A 20726-nucleotide genomic window follows, 5' to 3' on the forward strand; every position below is an offset into this window, starting at 1 on the left:
TTATCATGGTACAAAACTCAGGGGCCATTAAGGAGAAGTCTTAAATTTGATTATGAAAACTCTTTATTTTTTATTATTAAAATTCTTAATACTTCCTGTTAAAATCACTATAAATGGTCAAGTCTAGTAGAAACAGACAAGACTAATTTCTTAATAAATGACATACTCTTCAATGTTAAGAGCATATAATATAAAGAGCATATAAGATGCTGTTAGGTATTGAGTTAAAATATTACCAATAAAAAATGTACATGGTCAAGATAGACTAGGTGCACGTGTCCAAATATTCTTTAACTCACCAATCCCATGAAATAATAATGCAGATATATTTTTTAAGTGGAAATAATTTAGTAGCAGTGAAAGGAAAGAAGAGAATGTCGCTGGCACCCTCTCTGTCTTCTCTGCATGAGGACCCACTCTCAGCCACAGTCCCTCATCCTTTCAAACTGTATGCCAGTGCTAAGTTCTCTCCATCCCTGTTTGGTCAGGAGCACCTGTCAGCTGTTGAGTCGATCATTGTCTGCAGTGGTGCCAGAACAGTAGCTTGGCAGCCCATGTACCCTGATCTCACTTATTCCTAGCCGCAGCTTCCAAACTGGTGCCATTTAAAGGGACATCCACACAGCAGCCAAGTTCTTAGGGCTGGGACAGCCGTTATAGGGGTGGCTGGCTCTGGGGCTGGAATTGGGACTGTGTTTGGGAACTTCATCATTGGTTATTCCATGAACCTTTCTCAGAAGCAACAGCTCTTCTGCACCATTTCGGGCTGTGCCCTCTTGGAGACCATGGGACTCTCGCTTGATGGTGGCCCTTCTCATCTTCTTCATCATAGGAAGGAGCCATCTTCACCTCCCATGTGTCTTTCTCCTTTGTCTTGTCTGCCCCGTATGGCTCTTTTCCTTTCCTCCCCAGACAGGATGGGGAAAATGGTTAGCTCAGGGGTTGACAAAGGGAAGACAAATAAAAACTATTAATAAGGAAAAGAAAAAGAATGTCATTGGCATACAAGATAAGGGATTTTTGAAATATATAAACACACACACACACATACACGAGATTATGATTATTTGGGGGGAAAATACTGGTCAAGTATGAAATCACTCTTGTTCAAATGTGCCAAGCTGAGAGCCAGAATGTTGGCTCCTTATTCTTTTATTTCCCTGCTGACTAGCTCAATTCTAGGATGATTAGGATAAGAGTACTGAGCAAAATATAAGCAGAAGGGGCCCTGGATTTCTCCAGACTCCAGCCTACTTATATTGTACCCCAGGACAGAAGTCCATGATTCCTTCTCTAAGTGAATAGAACTGGCAAGATAACATGGTATGTAACTCCACGATACCCGCGGTAACACTTCCAAGAAGCTATCTTGAGTTATCACCATTAGCTTAACTCTTTTACAGATATGTCATATTCCTCATGACTTTTTTTTTTTTTTTTAGTGAAATAACCCCCTCTCAAACTCTTCACAAATACCCAAGGTGTAGTTAACAAGAGTATATTTGGCTCAGTTTTTACTTATTGTTCATTTCATGTTTTTTTCTCATGACCATGGTATGGGGTCCCATTGCTGAGAATAGGCAACTGGGAATAGATTATATGCTATGCAGCTTTTACTAACACTTTTAACTCTTTTTTAATGATTATTTCTGTTTCCCTAGCTACCCTCATGCATGATAAAAAGGTTTCAAATCATTCTAAGGTTCTGAGTGTCTTTACTAGTAGTTATACTCTTGTCTTTGTCCAGGTCTGACTTTTTTCCACACAAGGTTTGTCTTACCTCTGTGGAATTCTTCCAAATTTAGTGGTGTTTTCTTAATGTCTTTCCCTTTTCCTATAATAAATCTCTTTTCTGGTAATTCTCACTCAACACTATTGGCACTAATTGAGAATGGACTCTGGGACAGTTGTCAGTGTGATTTTTTTTTTTTTTTTTTTTTTTTTANGGCTCTCTACGGGCCTTTCCTACTTCTTTTCAGTGAAAAATTGAGAAATGGCTCATGTGTCTAACAAAGTGATTGGTACCACAGCTGACTTGATAAGGCAACCTTTATGTAGATAATGCCCCTTAAGGAGAGGTGGGCATCACTCACAGCCTGAATATAAACTGTCAGTAAACTCTCCCCAGAAACATGTCCTGTCCTGTACCACAGTCACTGGGGACATACTACTGTAGATATAACCAACATTAAGAGATAGTGGATTCTTAGATACAAAGATGAACAAATCAAGCCAGTAACTGAAGAAACTAATAACATGAAAGATAGGCACTAAATGACAAAGAGAAGAACTAACATCTGACTTAGAACTTTCAGAAGTAAGTTTAATTAATATCCTCAGAGAAATTCAAAAGAATGGAAATTTAAAAATTAAAACTATGCTAAATGAACTTTTAAAAACTCAGTATATTAGCTAAATAGAATAGAAACAGCTGAAGAATCCTCTAGTAAGGTTGGATAAATGAGGATTAGCAATATTGGATACTAGAAGAAAATGAATATCATTAAATTTCCGAAGGGAAGTCATTTTGAAACTGGACTTCTTATTATGCCTGAACTGGTATTCATAGTGGCATAGCAAAAGAATGACATCATAGGATGAAGAACTCAGAAGCTTTCCATCATTCTCCGAAATCACTCAGGAATATATGTTGGCAAAGTTTCACAGAAATCCAGGCAAGAACAATGAGCATAGAAACTAGTAAATTTATAGTTAAAACTAAATGATATTCATGTATATTGTAAACGACAAATCTCAGCTAATCTCAACATACAGTGGACACTAGGTTGGAGAAAAGTAAGAGAAAGTATCCAAGATTTTTGTCTTATTCCTCTGGAGACTCTCAGTGTTGATTGCCTCTAGATAACTGAAATACATCTTTTAAATGTTTTAAAATTTCAGGGTAGCAATTAAAAATATTAAAACAAGTGGCTCAGTCAGATGAGCGACCGACTTTGGCTCAGGTCATGATATCGTGGTTCGTGTGTGAGCCCTGCGTTGGGCTCTGTGCTGACAGCTCAGAGCCTGAAGCCGGCTTCAGATTCTGTGTCTCCCTCTCTCTCTCTGCCCCTCTCCTGCTTGCACTCTGTCTCTCTAAAAATGAATAAACATTTTAAAAACTCTTAAAAATGTTAAAGCAAAATGTAAAGCAAAATGTGTAACAGCATAGGGAGAAACAGAAACAGGAAAATTTAACCAATCCAGATTGGGAGAAGGTAAAAAGAAAGTGTGATTAAAGAGAAAATATGAAATAAGATAATGGTAGTAAGTCCAAATGTTTCAAAAATGACATTAATGTGAAAATAGTAAAATTTCCTTTTAGACATAGAGATGGTCAGATTTGCCTTAAGTAAAAAATTTGACTTTGTGTTGTCTACAAGAAATACCACTCAAATAAAACAGGATAGAAAGATATAAAAGAAATGTGTGAGAAAATATTCCATCCAGATTTAAGAAAAAGAAAGCAATATTAACATTGCATAAAATAGAACTTAAAGCAAACAACCTCAAAATTAGATAAGAAAGGTATATATCATATTGTTAAAAAAATACTCCGTACACCAAGAAGATTAAAAGGGAAAAACTATATGATTACCTTTCATATATTGAAAACAACTTAATACTTTAACATGAAATTAGCAGTTTAACATTTGATGTACTTTAATGGACATTCCTAATAGAACCTGAACAAGCTAATAATGAACAGAAACTTCATTAATTTGATAGATGCTATTTACCAGGGATATGGAACAAACATCATGTTTAATGGTGAAACATCAGAAACATTCCTATTAGGCCAGAGCCAGGACAAACAAGCCCATTGTCACCACGGTCATTCAGTATTTTTCAGGTCTGAGCCAGTGAAGTAAGACAGGAAAAATAATAAGCACGGGGACTGTTGGAAAGGATGTGAGAAAGTTCAGTTTGTAGACAACGTGATTGTCCATTCAAAACAACTCAAGACAACCAACTGCAAACATATTAGAATTAGTTAGAGTTTAGTTATAGTGCTGGATACAATATTACATATCACGTTCTTCAGCATTGTCTATACCTTATACCATATAACAAAATGTGATGACAATGGATTGCACTCAGAACTACAAGAAACATGATAAAATAGGTAGAAATAAATATGACAAGAAGTATGTATGACATATAAGAGAAAACTTTGAAATTTTATGAGGGACCTAGAAGAAAACCAAATTATTAGCAGGAAGAAAAAAAATAATTTTGGATAGAAAGATTCAAGGATGAAATAATCAGTTTAAAACAATAACATCTAAAATAGTGCAGTGTAGCAATAGAAAAAGATAACAATGCTGTAGAATAGACCAAAATTATATTTTTAAAGTGCTTGACCACATAAAAGTTGACGTTCATGTACGATGTAAGATACTACAATTGAGAATTAAAGATAACTCTACATAATTAAAGACAAACCAAGAAAATATTTATATATAACAAAGATTAAGATCTAAATCTTATAAATTATTAAGGACAAGCTCAATAGAAAAATGGGGAAAGAATATACATGGATGTTTTACAAAAGAAGAACTAGAAATGACTGGTAAGTAAATGAAAAGATTTTCAGCCCTTATTAGGAATCAGAGAAATGAAGTTTAAAATCACAATAAAATTTTCCTGTCTGATGAGCATATATGATAAAGACTGATAAAAAAAGGAAAATTAGCTCTTTCCAAAATTTTGATGATGGAAAGCCCTTTTGGAGCACAACCTACCAGTATCTAGTAAAACTTAAAAGTTCATATTCATGTAACCCACAGTTCCATCTGGTAGCCATTGAAAATCAATATACATAAGTATTAATTGCAATGTTGTTATGTAAAAAATTGAAAACAATTCAGATATCCATGAATAGGGAGCTATAAGGTAAATTACAGCATATAGTATAGTAAATACTTAGAATAATATTTAACCTTTTAAAAGAACACAGTGATGTGGTAAGATCCTATTTGATGAGACTGAGTTATACAACAGGGGATTTATTATGATTTCATGTTTTGAGAAGAAATATATGCACTTGTACGTGTATGGAATCATATAAAAGCCAGACCGAAAGAATGTATTCCATGCTGCTCAGTATCTCTGGGAGGGAGTTTGTTTAGTGAGTAAATGTGAAGAAGGATTTTCACACTTTGCTCTATTAAATTCTTCATAATTTTGAGTCTTTTATAATGACAGTGTAATTAAAAATTAGAAGAAAAATGTGCATATGGCAAAAAGAAATACAAAGGCCAATAAGTAACTATGCTTATACTCATGATTATAGAAATGCAAATGAAAATATCAGGGAGATTTTTATATGTAATATGAGTAATGATTGAGAATACCCAGTTTTCGCAATGTTGTGACCAAAGAAAGCACTGTTTGTTAGAATATGAATTTTTAGCAGGCAATTGACTTTGTTTATTAAAATTCTGTGTCCCTACCCTTTTACTTAACAATTCCATTCTCATACATTATTTTCAGAACGTCATCACAAATAGGCAACAATATATCTATAAGAATGTTAAGATAGCATTTTAAAATTTTTAAATTTTTTAAGGTAAGCATTTTTTAAAGCAATGATATGAAACTGTCAGCACTTAAATAAATATTGATACATCCAAGTAATGAATATATGGATCAGTATAAATGCACAGTAAAATTTAAGATACACATTAAATTTTTTAAAGTATGTTACAAGTAAATTTAGTGTGATCTCATTTTTCCAGAATGTTTGTATGTAAGTGTGTTTGTGTATCTGCAGGGTATATTGGTTTAAAAAAAATTCCAGAGGTTAATACAAGGTTTGAAATCCATTATCTGTGCAGTGTAGGATTACAAGGGACTTTGTCTTTCTTTGTTATGTATTTCTGTAATGTTTGAGGATTTTTTTTTACCACAATGATGTGTTGCTTTTGTCATCAGAGAGCCACTAATAGAGTAGTTGATCTATATATTCTTTAGGAATTTGCCTTTTGTTAAAATAAAAAATTGTTCTTTTGCAATATTTTTAAGAGTTGAATACTGTGTTTATGAAAGAATCTTTTCTTATTTTCATTTAGTTTTCATCTCTTTAGCTGTTATCATTAGTAACAATAATATTTAATATTTATTAAATATGTACTCTGTTCCAGGCACTGTGAATTTCAAACTGCATGTATTAAATATTTTTTTAATGTTTATTTATATTTGAGAGAGAGAGAGAGACAGACAGTGCACAAGGAGGGAGGGGCAGAGAGAGAGAGACACACAGAATCTGAATCAGACTCCAAGCTCTGAGCTGTCAGCACTGAGTCTGATGCAGGGCTTGAACACACGAGCTGTGAGATCATGACCTGAACCGAAGTTGGGTGCTTAATTGACTGAGCCACCCAGGTGCCCCATTAAACTGCATCTATTTTAATCGAAAAGTCCTTATTATTATTATTATTATTATTGCTGTTGTTTGTCCTACAGAGTAGCAGTTCTCAAACTTTCTGGTTTGGAGAACTATTCATACTCCCCCACGTTACTGAGGAAACAAAAGGACTTTTGTTTATTTCTGTTACCTCTATCGATATATGCTATATTAGGAATTGTCTTAGACGTCTTTTTAGTATTTATTATTTTATTTTAAAGAGCAATAATAAATCCAATATGATAATGCAAATAACATTTTAATGAAAAATGACTATTTTCTAAACAACTTTACTTTTTCCAAGCAGCATTGTTTTACATCTTTGCAAATCCCTTTATTGTCTAGCTTAATAGAAGATAGCTAAATTCTTTTTAAAAAAATTTTTTTTAATGTTTATTCATTTTTGAGAGAGAAACAGAGCATGAGTGGGGGAGGGGCAGAGAGAGAGGGAGACACAGAATCCAAAGCAGGCTCCAGGCTCTGAGCTGTCAGCATAGAGCCCAACGCAAGGCTTGAATCCACCAACTGTGAGATCATGACCTGAGTTGAAGTCTGACACTCAACCAACTAAGCCACCCAGGCGCCCTGAAGACAGCTGACTTCTTAAATGTGCTTCCTCATTCAATCTGTTATGATAAATTATTTTAGTAGATGGTATCATTCACAGTTATTTGGTTCCCTGCCCTGTGTTAGGCTTGGCCATATGACTTGCTCTAGCTAATGAAAAGAAGTTTTTCATATGCTACTTTTTTTTTTTTATTGTTTATTGTCAAGTTGGTTTCCATATAACACCCAGTGCTCATCCCAACAAGTGCCCTCCTCCATGCCCATCACCCCCCTTCGCCTTCCCCCCACTCAGCCCTCAGTTTGTTCTCAGCATTCAAGAGTCTTTCATGGTTTGACTCCCTGCCTCTCCCCAACTATTTTTCCCCTTTTTCTCCTACTTCATCCTCCGTTAACTTCCTCCTAATCCACCTACATGTGCAAACATATGGTATCTGTCCTTCTCTGCCTGACTTATTTCACTCAGCATAACACTCTCTGCTTCCATCCATGTTGCTACAAATGGCCAGATTTCATTCTTTCTCATTGCCATGTAGTATTCCATCGTATAGATAAACCACATCTTCTTGATCCATTCATCAGTTGATGGACACTTAGGCTCTTTCCATGTTTTAGCTATTGTGGAGAGTGCTGCTATGAACATTGGGGTACATGTGCTCCTATGCATCAGCATTTCTGTATCCCTTGGGTAAATTCCTAGCAGTGCTATTGCTGGGTCATAGGGGAGTTCTATTGTTAGTTTCCTGAGGAACCTCCACACTGTTTTCCAGAGGGGCTGTACCAGTTTACATTCCCACCAACAGTGTAGGAGGGTGCCCGTTTCTCCACATCCTCGCCAGCATCTAGAGTCCTCTGATTTGCTCATTTTAGCCACTCTGACTGGCGTGAGGTGGTATCTCAGTGTGGTTTTGATTTGTATTTCCCTGATGAGGAGGGATGCTGAGCATCATTTCACGTGTCTGTTGGCCATCTGGATGGTCTCTTTGGAGAAGTGTCTGTTCATGTCTTCTGCCCATTTCTTCACTGGATTATTTGTTTTTCGGGTGTGGAGTATATGAGTTCCTTATAGAGTTTGGATACTAGCCCGTTATCTGATATGTCATTTGCAACTATCTTTTCCCATTCCGTTGGTTGCTTATTAGTTTTGCCGTGCAGAAACTTTTAATCTTGATGAGGTACCAATAGTTAATTTTTGCTCTTGATTCCCTTGCCTTTGGGAATGTGTCAAGTAAGAAATTCCTGTGGTTGAGGTCAAGGAGGTTTCCTGCTTTGTCCTCTAGGGTTTTGATGGCTTCCTGTCTCACATTCAGGCCCGTTATCCATTTTGAGTTTATTTTTGTGTATGGTGTGAGAAAATGATCTAGTTTCATTCTTCTTCATGTTGCTGTCCAGTTCTCCCAGCACCATCTGTTAAAGAGGCTGTCTTTTTTCCATTGGACACTCTTTCCTGCTTTGTCAAAGATTAGTTGTCCATACATTTCTGGGTCCAATTCTGAGTTCATTATTCTATTACATTGGTCTGTGTGTCTGTTTTTGTGCCTTCTAAGAGAAAGCTTTAAGAGCCATTCTGTGCTGCTTCCAGCATTTTTCCCCCCTGCCATATGCATTGAATGTCCCCAAGTGTAGCTGCCCCATTTCCAACTTGGTTCTAGAATAAAAATAACATTAAGTGGAGGAGCTGATGCCTAGCCAACAATAATTTGGGTGACATATAAGCTTTGCTTGTAAATCACTGAGATTTAGGGGTTGTTAATATATCGTAACAGAGTATAAGCTGACTGACACAGAAGTTGATAACTAAATGGGATGCTGATGTAATAAACAGACATAGAAAAACACCTAAAATATATGACATTGACTGTGGGGCTGGGCAGTTGGTTTCCATGATAGAACTTTTGGTGAAATTGTCACCTGAGTTAACTGGAAATCAGATAATATACCAGATTGAGTATGTGGTGTTAGGCAATAGGAGAGTTTGGGAAACAAAATGTGACAAATGTTCTTTCGTTGCTACTGGCTTCATTTGTTTACAAAATCGAGATAAATTCAGGAAAGAATTGACCTGTTTATAAGCAGGGGATAAAGGAATAAGGAGAATCTAGAAATTCCAGGAATTGAAGAGTCAACATATTTAAATCTTTCTCATTTTCAACTGATAAAACATGATTGAAAATTATTTGAATGGACAGAAGCCCATTATATTCCAGGCACCTACTAAACACCACATCAGAGCTAACACTCGCACAGTTTTGTTAAAACTTCAGATTCAGTTAAAGTGAGCAGCCAGTGAGGATCAAGAAAAACGAATGGTCTCCCAGAGGACAGAGCCAGCAGTCTCAGACAAAAGTGACCAACAAAGCAACTGCAGGAAAGCAGAACCAGGACCCGATTAAGGAAGGTTCTCTAGCTTCCAGGCAGGTGGCTCTTACATCTGCCCAGCAATGTTTCAGAATTCACACAGATAAAAGACTGCTGTATGTTTCCTATTTTCCCCTTTCCAAATTGAAGGTTTATTCTAGTTGTAGTATTCCCATTCTACACTTATATGTTGGATGTTTGAGGGGTAGTTAACTTGTCGTTTTAGTTTGTTGGTCTCCAGAGTAAAAGCTATCAGAGCTGGACTTCAAATCGAGTCTGTTACAAGATTCTGGACTTTTTTTGTGTGACTCTTTTGTCATGATTGGATAGGATTTTCAGGTTATCATGTCTGGGGAGCAGGGTGTATGTGTATTTTTTATGCAGAAGGAAAACGCAAATATTTGTGACCATTGGGCAAAATACAGTATTATCATTTTTCCTAATTGTTTACTGCCTCTCCATATGAGGGAAATCTAATTCTCCACCCAGTGATCTCAAGCTTGGCAATGTGACTTTCTGTGTCCAATGAAATGTGAACAGAAGGAATGGCTATCACCTCCAAGCAGAATCCCTAAGAAACATTACATTCTTCTGACATGTAATACGAAATAAATATTTGTAGTTATAAGCCACGAAGATTTGGGAATTATTTGTTACTGCAGCATAACCTCATGTGAGCTCTCTGATAAATCAATATTGGTCAGAGTTTTTGTTTTCGCCTGTATAATTCTGAAGATGCTAAGACTCCAAAATCTCCTAGAGGAAAAAAAATCACTTTCTCTTTGCACTTTGCTAATGAATGATATAGAGTAAAAACAATTGTTGCTGTTTGGCACTATTCCATATATACCATATATAGTAGTAGTAGTTTTTTTCACATTCCAAGATCCTAATTGCTTTATTGTAAGGTCAGCACCAAGTCAAAATTGCACTTTGTGCTACTTCTTCCTCCTCGTTAGTGTAGTGAAGTAGTGTTCTGCCACAGTTTTATTCGATTGGTTTCTACCTTGGCATTAATTCTAGAAGCTGTGATCTAAATTTGTTGATCACACTTTGGACAGTGAGCTGTAGCATCTGTCTGTGATTGAATACAGTCAAAACATACATGGGCAGTCTTCCAGATATTTCAGACTTTAGTGTCAGTACATTTTTAAGAGTTTTCAAGACATTTCAAACATATTTTTTTTGTTTTGACCTGAGAACACCTTGCTTCTTTCCCCTACTGCCTTTTCTTTCTTTCTTTCTTTCTTTCTTTCTTTCTTTCTTTCTTTCTTTCTTTCTTTCTTTCTTTCTTTCTTTCTTTCTTTCTCTTTCTTTCTTTCTTTTCGTGATAACCACAGTGATTTGGCCTTTGATCACTGTATTCTTTGCAAGACCCCAGGCTCAGCATCTTTTCCTTTGTTTGTTCTTTGATTTGTAAACTTTCAGAACTCCATAGCTAAATTTAGAATATTGGGGCAAAAGTGATATTCTGAAGATTTGGCTTCTTTAATTTAGCTGAATGGAGAGTCTTACGGCCATTATCTTTCCTGACTTAAGTACCTGAATCTTAAGGATCTCTCAGGTTGCTGTAGCAATTGATTATGTTTCATAAAATTAAGATATATAAAAAAACACAGCGTATTCATATTACTTCCAAAAACATTTTCACCAATTCAGTGACAGGAGAGTACTTATTACTAGGTTAATTCAGCTAAGGCAACGGGCATAGAGTCTTCTATTAGGGAAAAATGGAACTATCCTAAAAGTTTTGTTGTATCTAGTAATTGTCTTGACTGTTGATCCTCTGCTAACCAAAGCATCTTGAATTGTGGTAAATCAGAGCAGAGCTGGGCAATCTTAGCAAACTGGTAAACTTTTATAGATTTGGAGATTGTATTCTTGAGATTTAACTTAGGTTGGTCTAACTGACTTGAGTTGAACTTTGGTACTGAAGAAGTTGGCACAAAAAAATAACTAAGCAAAGCTAGTGAAGTTCATTAATTTTTAAAGTTTAACTGATTGACACTGAGCACATCTGTTCTTTGATAGGCTGTTTTCTCAGCATGTTAATACATCCCTGCACAGAGGGCCTCTGTCCGTGTTATGTGGAAATGGCAGGGTTCTTTGTCTTCTCGTCTCATTAGCTAACTGGAGTCAAGCACTCAAACTTGAAAGTAATTTATTTTTTCAGTTTCAGATGAGTATTTATAAAACTTTTTCTGGACAGCTAGTAATTGGACAGTTAGATAAACTATTCATATAGTCGAGGAGCCAACAGTTATTTTTCAAAAGTTTTTGGAAAGTATTATGTAGTTGATTCATTGTGTTCTTTTTACATCCTTAGCAATTCTGTTGTTATGGGATTAAAAAAAATAATTTGAAGAAAACTCTGTGCAGACAGAGTCTTTGAGTTCTCAATGTCAGGGAAAGGACACCAAGAGATCTCAAAAACTGGCTCACTTATAATTTAGAGAAGACCACGGTCTGGAACTCTTTTTAGCTTGATGAGCTAAAGCTAAAATATGAAGAAGAATATACTGTCTTTCACAGATGAATATGTTGTTAATGATCTCCCATGTAGAACATGCGTTTTGTTGATGTTCTCAATACAGATAGAAAACAAGGAGTGGGAGTGTTTAGTAGGTTATTCAAATCAATTGTGCCTGTAAAGACTTGAGGATTTGAGTGGGCTGCAATTTCAGGTTAAATAAGTAAGACAGTAGGTCCATCAAAAAGCCCAACTGGTCTAAGATTGTGTTACAGAAGAATATTTCTTAACAGTTTTCAAAATGTGGTCCCTGGAAGAGTGGTGTCAACATCATCATAGAGCTTGTTGAAAAAATCCAAATCTTGGGCCCCTTCCCAGACATTACTGAATCAGAAACTCAAGCTTTTGTCCTAACAATCTGTGTCTTAATACGTCCGCCAGGGAATTCTGATGGATGCTGAAGTTTAAGAACTTTCCTGATCTAGAACAATATCCTCTTCTGCTCAACTGTGTTTGGAGCCATCCTAGATCAGTTATTTTGCTTTTATGTACTTTAACATACATTTTTAAAAATATTTTATTTAAAAAATATTTTATTAATAATAAAAAATAATTTATTTTGCTTCAGGTTGTTACCTAGAGCATTGTTCGCAGATTTAAGTGATAAATGAGCCCTTCTTATCCGAAAATGTTCTTATTTTACCTCAGTTCATCTCTAGCTAGGGTTAGAACTCTGACTTAAACCTTACTTTCCTTCTATCTTTTTTAAAAAAATATTTATTTATTTTGAGAGAGAGAAAGAGAATCCCAAACAGGTTGCATACTGTCAGCACGAAGCCCGACGTGAGGCTCAAACTCATGAACCATAAGATGGTGACCTGAGCCAAAATCAAGAGATGGGCGCTTAACTGACAGTCTGACAGCTGGGCGTTTAACTTAACAGACCCAGGTGCCCCTTCCTTCTGCCTTTTGAAGATATTATTTCATTATCCTAGCTTCTTCTTGTTGCTGTGAGCCTTATTTATTGATCCTTTATAGGAAGCTTGTGTTTTCTTTCTTACAATTTTAAGATTTTTATCTTTTTATATCTCTGTCTTATACTTTAGGTAATTCAGATCTGCCTTGTAGTTGAATCTATTGTTTATATAATCTATTGAATTTTAAATTTCAGTGTATATTTTTCTGGAATTCCTATTTGGTTCTTTTTTCCTATCTGTCTGTTCATAGTGTTCTGTTATTTTGTAATTATTTAAATTCTTTTTATGTTATTTGTCATTTTAATATATCTTTTATTTTAACTTTCAAAAAGTTCTTTTATCACGGGTCTCTGCCTATGCTTTTTACTCTTTTTGTTGATCTTTAGACTCTACCTCATGAAAAATCAGTTTTTATGCAGTTTTAAATCTTTGGTTATGAGTTTATTTTTGACAAACTTCTATTTTTCCATGGGAATGTGTATTTCTTATATTAATAAAAGTGCCCCTATTGACCTCTTTTGCATTTGTTTTTCCTGATGGTCTCAGTTTCACTCATGCAGGATCAGTTTTTGTTCATATTTCAGTTTAGGGATTCCTCTACTATGTGAGGATTATAAATTCTGACAGCACACCGATATATGGATTTTAACTTCTGAGAGAATATTTTTCCCCAACGCCAAGTGCATTGCTGAAGCAAACCTTCCATATCACTTTAATATGATCTCTTCTCACTGAACGGGTAGCCTTTCGAGGTCTCAGAAGTAGGCAGATGTTAGGACTTAATGTTTGTGTCCCCCTCAAATTCATATATGGAAATCTAAATCTTAGTGCCCTCATAAGAGAGGCATGAGAGCTAGCTTGTTTTCTTCCTACCATGGGAGGGGGTGGTGTGAAGTTGGCAGTCTACAACTCAGAAGAAGGCTCTCAGCAAAACCCGGTCACGTTGGCATCCTGATCTTGGGGTTCTAGTCTTGAGAACTAGGAGAAATAAATTTCTGATATTGATAAGCCACCCAGTCTATGGTGCTTTGTTGTAGCAGCCCGAGCTAAGTCAGCAGGACTAGTTTATATCTCCATTCTTCTGCAGAAGCTGAGGTCTATACCCATATTGATCTTAAAGTCCAGTGTGTAGCTGTTAGGTAATTCTGGCTTCATGCCCTCCCGGGATCTGAGCAAAGTTTAGTTAGGTTTTGGGTTTTTTGTTTTTTCTAGTACCTGGGTATTTCCTTTTCTTTCAAACTCAGTTTTTTAACTAAAACATGCTGATATGGAATCCATAGTTTCCGTGTTTCATGTCAACTCAGTCTGCCATATTGCCAGACTCTCTTAAATTCTTCCTATTTTTTTAATAGTGTTACCTCTATGTGTGTAAATAAAAAGTAGATATAAATACCTTATCCATACTATTTTATATAACTATAACCTAAAACAAATTTACAACTTAAATATAAAAGTATATGATGAATAAAATTAAAATTAACAATATTAACTTAATAGCATCAATTTTGTGGTTTTGCTAAATCTACATAGCTACATATGACATGCATAGTACTAAGTATCAATGCAGAATTTTCAAGAGTCACGTGTAATGTATGACTTTTCAGTTTTTTACCAATTTTGTCTGGTTAACCTATTGCAAAACTTTTTTGTACTGTGTGGTAAACTATTTTGACTTTTACTTGATACAGTTGCATAAAGGCCCATGTCTGCCCATTTGCTCATGGCATAAATGATCTGCTTGTTACTTGATACCAGCCTAATTGTAAATGCAAATGCAAGGCCAAACACTGAAATCATACAATGGGTTTCAGTTATGAAAACAATCATTCAGATAAAACAAAACACAATTAATTTATATTTTTAGCCAGCCACAAAAGTGTGGAAAATGTCCCATCAAGAACCATGGAACCGGTCTCTGTCATCCAGTTTGGGGAACTCGGATCTGTGACATATAGCTGTGACATGGCTGATTGAATGAAGAAGAGTCATCTCTGGGAGAGATATCAGGAAAATGGTGGAGTAAGCAGCTCCAGACTCTCATTCCTCCACAAAAACATTGACCCAGTGAATGCTGAGTTAAGAAAAAGGCAGTCTGATAACAGGAAATCTGCACGGTGTTTTTACTTGCCCTTTCCTCGCTTTCCCCACCAAGCCCGTTGGTTGTCTTGAAGCAGCTACAGCCCATTTCCCGAGCGTGGGTCCCTGTTTACTGATCGCAGAGGGATCAGACAGAGCACATCTCCTACAGAGATTATCATGTATGTTTCTTCTCACCTAAGGGCTACCTCATGCTCAAATTATCCCAGTTTTCTCAGCAGAAGCTTTGGAGAACAGAAAGCAATAGGTTCATATATTCAAAGTGCTGAAAGAAAAGGAAAAAAAGAAAAAAAAACCTTGTTAACCAAGAATTCTGTATTTGAAAAACTGTCCTTCAAAAATGAAGTTGAAATGAAAACAGATCTAGATAAACAAAAGCTGAAGGGGTTCATCCCTACAAGAAATGCTAAAGGGGTTCCTTTAGGTTTATATGAAAGGGTGCTAGATGGTAACTTGAAGCTGTATAAAGGAGTAAAATTGCCAGTAAAGGCAAATACATGTAAGAATCGGTATTACTGTATTTTCAAATTATACCTCTACTTTGTATTCCTACTTGATTTAAAAGACATGCATAACAAGAATTACAAGTCTATCTTATTGGGTGCACAATTTACATAAATGTGTAAAATATGTAATTTACGGCAACATAAAGATGACCTAGATGAAAAAGGCAAAATTATCAAAACACACTTTACCTAAAGTGGTTCCAGAAGAAAGAGAAAATTGTAATAGACGTATAATAAGTAAAGGGATTGAATCCGTAATCAAAAACCTCCCAACAAAGTCCAGGACCAGATGCTTTCACTGGTGAATTCTATCAAATATTTAAAAGGAATTAATACCAATTCTTCTTAGATGGTTCCAAAACATGTAAGAGCAGGAAACACTTCCTAACTCATTTTAGGACACCGGCATTACCTGATAACAAAGCCAAATAAAGACATCACTAGGAAAGAAAACTACAGGCCGGTATTCTACAGCAGTGTATAACCACAGAACCTCAACAAAACGCTAGCGAAGTGAATCCAACAATGTTGAACGTATTATGCACCCTGACCAACTGGGACCTTCCCTAAGTATACAGTACTGGCCTACCATAACGGAAGCAATCATGTTTGAAACGGTACTGTTTCAACTTATACAGATACATGATTTGAAAAAAATCCAGCACTCATGTGATAAAAACACTCAGACAACTTGGAATGAAAAGGAATATTTTCTTTTTTCCTTTAATTTTCTTTATTTGTATTAAAACGTTTCTAGATGTGAGACTCTTCTTATTTATTTTATTTGACATTCATTGAACTTCTTGAATTTGGGGCTTAATGTCCTTCATTCATTTGGAAAAATTCCCAGCCAGTATCTCATCAACTATTTCTGTTGTCTAATTCTCTCTTCTTTTACTTTCTTCCTGAGGCTTTAGTGACACGTTGATTAGATCTTTTACTTTGCTTCATATGTTTCTTAAAATATTTTGTTTTATACATCTGATTTTCTTTCTTTGCTGGAGTCTGAATATTTTGTTGGACCTATTTTCTAGTATATTTATCCTTTCTTCTGCCTTGTCTAAATATGTCATTAAAATCATATTTTGGGTTCTCAGCTTCAGAAATTGTGTTTTTCAGTTTAGAATTTTTATCGATGTTCTATTGATCTCAGATCTCTGGTAAAATTCTCTTATTACCCATTTTATAAACATTATTTCATATGATGATTACAATATCTGAGTTATCCAAAGGGTTTTTTTTTGTTTTGTTTTCTATTTTTTATCTTGTTTTGCCCGACCCTCTCATGATATGTTTCTGTCTTTTGATACTTCTGATACTTTTTTTCAGTTCTAGACCATGTATTCTTGCTACAAAATTGGCTATCCTTAAGGCTTTGTAAAGATGCGTCTGTTTCTGGTTTGCATGTAATCATAAGCTATGGTCCTATTCGAATCTCAGCCTGAATCTTGGGCTGTTTGCCAGTGCCCTTACTCCTTGGTGGACCTCGATCTCCAAACCTCTGCCTAGCCCCATGTGACTGCTTAAATTCTACTTAGCTTTCTCACCTCTTAGCAGATTCTTCCTGATTGTTTCTGTTTCATGCCCCCTTTACAGTTTAAGATCAAGTAAAAGCAAACAATAGAAGGAATGCCAGTCTCATTTCTCTGCAGTACACTTCCCTCCGACATTCATTGTATTCCCAAATTTTGACTGTCTTTGTTTCTGAGGACCTGGAGTAAGAGTGCTAAATCCATTATTATTTGACTCCACATCATTGAACAGCTTCAGTTTTCTTCTCAACCTCCAAATTCAGTGTTCGGAATAAGCAAATGCCCCAAAGCGAAGAAACAGGAGAGAAATTCCAGGTCACCTCAATGCTTCACTTTTCTCTTTTGTTTCCCTAAAGCTTTGTGTCCTTCATTGCTCTTTGATGCCTTGGAAGAGCTGTTTTTATTTTGTTGTGTTTGTGTTATTTTATCAAGTTTTACAGTGGGTCTTGGTGGGAAGATTTGTTTTACATCAGCCGCATTGTCATTGGAAGGCTCCTAAGTCTCTTTTTATCTGTAGATACTCTACATTTTTTTCATTCTTTGTCTGTTATTTGTTAAAGAAACCCATCTACTTATTTTACAGGATTTCCCATGGTACATCGCTGTGATGTCACTTAACATGGTCCTCTGAGCTCTGTATTTTCTTTAAAGAGGTGGTTAAATATAGATGTAACTTTGACAAAAACACTTTATAAATACATATATATATTTCTAATTGTATTAAGTTGGGAAGCTCATAATGTCTAATTTTCTCTATTTTTGTGATGTTAAGAATTAATCCATGTGTTCAATTTTATTGTAATTTTCATTAGTGTCAAGTGGTAAATATATGGTTTTAACTTTTGTTAAGAAACTGCCAAGTGGTCTTTGATAGTAACCAGACCATTTTATGTTCCTAAAACCAAAATATGAGAGTTATGATTACTCAAAATTCTTATCAAGACTTGGTATTGTCACTGGCATTTTTTGTGTTTTATTTTTCATTTCCCTAATACCTGCCACTAGTGAGCACCTTGAATTTGAATTTATCTCTTATTAATATATTACTACCTCTTCTTTTACACTTGATTTTTCCTTATATATATTTATTTACCCATTTTTTCAAATTTTTATCTAAATTCTAATTAGTTAACATATAGTGTAATTATCAGTTTCAAGAGTAGAATTTAGTGATTCATCACTTATGTCTAACACTCATGATTCATCATAACAAGTACCCTCCTTAATACCCATCACCCATTTAACCCACCTCCCTCCATCAACCCTCAGTTTGTTCTTTATCATTAAGAGTCTCTTATGGTTTGCTGGGGTGCTTGAGTGGCTCAGTCGGTTAAGCATCCAACTTCAGCTCAGGTCATGATCTTGCCGTTTGTGAGTTTGAGCCCTATGTTAGGCTCTGAGGGAGACAGCATTTTTTTAATGTTTATTTATTTCTTTTGACAGAGCGAGAGGGAGACAGAACATGCATGCATGAATGCGCAAGTTGGGGAGGGGCAGAGAGAGGGAAAGAGAGAATCCCAAGTAGGCTCCAAGCTGTCAACACATAGCCAGACACAGGGCTCATTCCCACAAACTGCGAGATCATGACCTGAGCCAAAATCAACAGTCTGGTGCTTAACTGACTGAGCCACCCGAGTGCCCTTTGATTACTCTTGCTGTTTCTTTTTTTTCTTGTCTCCCCTTTATAAACATCAGTGGACCTGATGTTAACTTTATCCTCTGTGTTCAAACTGATCATCTCTATTATGTCCAGGTTCTGGGTTCTGGGAGAGAATGTCTCATGTTTGTTTTCCATACACCGTGATTAATTTTCCTTAGCATAAATCCTGTACTTAATCCCTCTCCTATGGAATTTAATTTAGTTACTGTGCTTTTGGTATCCTTTTATCTTATCCATCCCTCTTTGTAATTCTTGTTGACTCTTGGATTTATCATGTTATTTCACCTCATGCTATTTTCTCCTTATTGCTTTAGGCTCCTCTTTTGTTGAAAATGATTTATTTCATCTTTTAGATGATGATACCAAAGAGTTTCTTGAAAGTTTCCTTTTTATTCCCTAATATATACTTTTCTGAGGCTTGAGAATTCTAGAAGTCTTTTGGGTCCTGTATTAGTCAGGATTCTCCAGAGAAACAGAACCTATAGGGTGTGTGTGTGTGTGTGTGTGTGTGTGTGTGAGAAAGGTTTATTGTAGGAATGGGCCCACATGAGTATGGAGTCTGAGAAGCCCTGAGACCTGCAGTTGTTAATCTGGAGACCCAGGACGTTTGTGTAGGTTCTGGATTGAACGCCTGTAGGCTCAAGACCCAGTAAGAGCTGTTTTTTTATTTCAAGTCTGAAGGCTGGAAAAGACTGATGTCCCAGTTCAAGGCAGTTAGGCAGGAGTTCCTTCTTACAGCAGGATATGCCTTTTTGTTCTATTCAGGTCTTCTACTGATTGGATGAGGCCCGCCCACATTAGGGAGGGGACTCTGCTTTACTCAGTCTATTGACTTAAATGTTAATCTCATCTAAAAATACTCTCACAGATACACCCAGTGTAATGTTTGACGTGTATCTGAGCACCTCGTGCCCCAGTCAGGTTGACACAAAATATAATTAACACATAAAATAACCACAGATGCTATACACTTTTTTTTTTTCATTTTGTGGCATTCTTACTTGGGCCATGTGCTAGTATTTTGTTCTCCTACTTGACCCCATATGTAGTTCTCTACACATTGAGTCTGTCACAAAAAAAGATGAGTATACAGCCTTTCATCCTTTTCTCTTCCCCACTTAATGGCAGTCTCATCCCTTCCCCAAACTATTTATGTGTATAATGATATGCACATCTCTCCTCTGATTTCCGGATTCTACTGGCTTTTAAGTTACCAGTTATTACAGCTAATCAACTTTAATGGCTTTCATACCTATGATTGTATTTCCTTACATAATAACAACTCCAGAAATTATAATCACTCAGAGGTTCAGGAATGTCAAGGCTAAGGTATTTGTAATTTCTTTACCTTTTTCTCAAAATTCTAAGGTAGAATTTTAGCCATCACATATTTCGATAGCAGAAAGAAGGAAGGATCAGGCAAAAGGGCTTCTGAAGACATTTCTGCTTTCAAATCATTTGCCTTCCATATCTGAAAAGAGGCTGAGAAACGTAATTGTTCTGTTTATGTTGCCAAAGATTATTTTATTAATGAAGAAGGGAACAGAGATAAGGAATAGGCACCTGACATAGTTTACATGCATATTCTGTTTTGAGTGGAAGTGGTGTCTTCTTATCACCATTCATTGTCTGCATCTCTAAAGAGTTTCTAAACTTGTGGAATACAGTGCAAATGGTCAGTCTCTAGCATGTCCTGTGACGGAAATTCTTCAGTTCTTGTTCTTCTTCGCTCAAGGGACTACGCCTCTAAGATTACATGATATTTCAGCAGTTTGCTGTCAACTATAAGTTTATGTCATCTCTTCAAGATGCCCAGCTTCTACTTAAATTTAAGAAAGAAGCTAGGTGGCAGGAAGTAGTTGAGGGACATACTCGCAATAGGGGGAACCACATTCTAACTTAATGGCTCAGAGTAGCAAGGATAGAGAGGAACAGCTGCCTAGTTCTGTATCATGTAATTCTCAGTGTCTCTGAGATCAAGGGAAATTTTGTAGAAGACTCTTGCAGAGTGTTCGATGTATTCTGAATTGTAGGAACATTTTTCTTATTTTGGCTTCTGCCTTCTATTTTAGGATAACTTCATCTCTTTTTTTCAGTCGTGGTTTTAGCATTATTGTGGCTTTTCATCTTTCTCTGGCTCTTTACTATTGAGAGTG

General features: G+C 36.0%; 1 protein-coding gene and 1 pseudogene across 1 annotated transcript in view; both read left to right on the forward strand.

Annotated features, from left to right (window-relative positions):
- The window catches only part of EXOC6B (exocyst complex component 6B), a 594589-nt gene that overhangs the window by 382170 nt on the left and 191693 nt on the right, over positions 1 to 20726 (forward strand). The gene's annotated exons all lie outside the window — the stretch shown is intronic.
- Positions 375 to 20726, forward strand: part of LOC144233506 (ATP synthase F(0) complex subunit C2, mitochondrial pseudogene) — a 29526-nt pseudogene continuing 9174 nt past the window's right edge.

Source organism: Crocuta crocuta, unplaced genomic scaffold, assembly GCF_008692635.1.
Source record: "Crocuta crocuta isolate KB4526 unplaced genomic scaffold, BGI_CrCroc_1.0 scaffold113, whole genome shotgun sequence".
Lineage (NCBI taxonomy): Eukaryota > Metazoa > Chordata > Mammalia > Carnivora > Hyaenidae > Crocuta > Crocuta crocuta.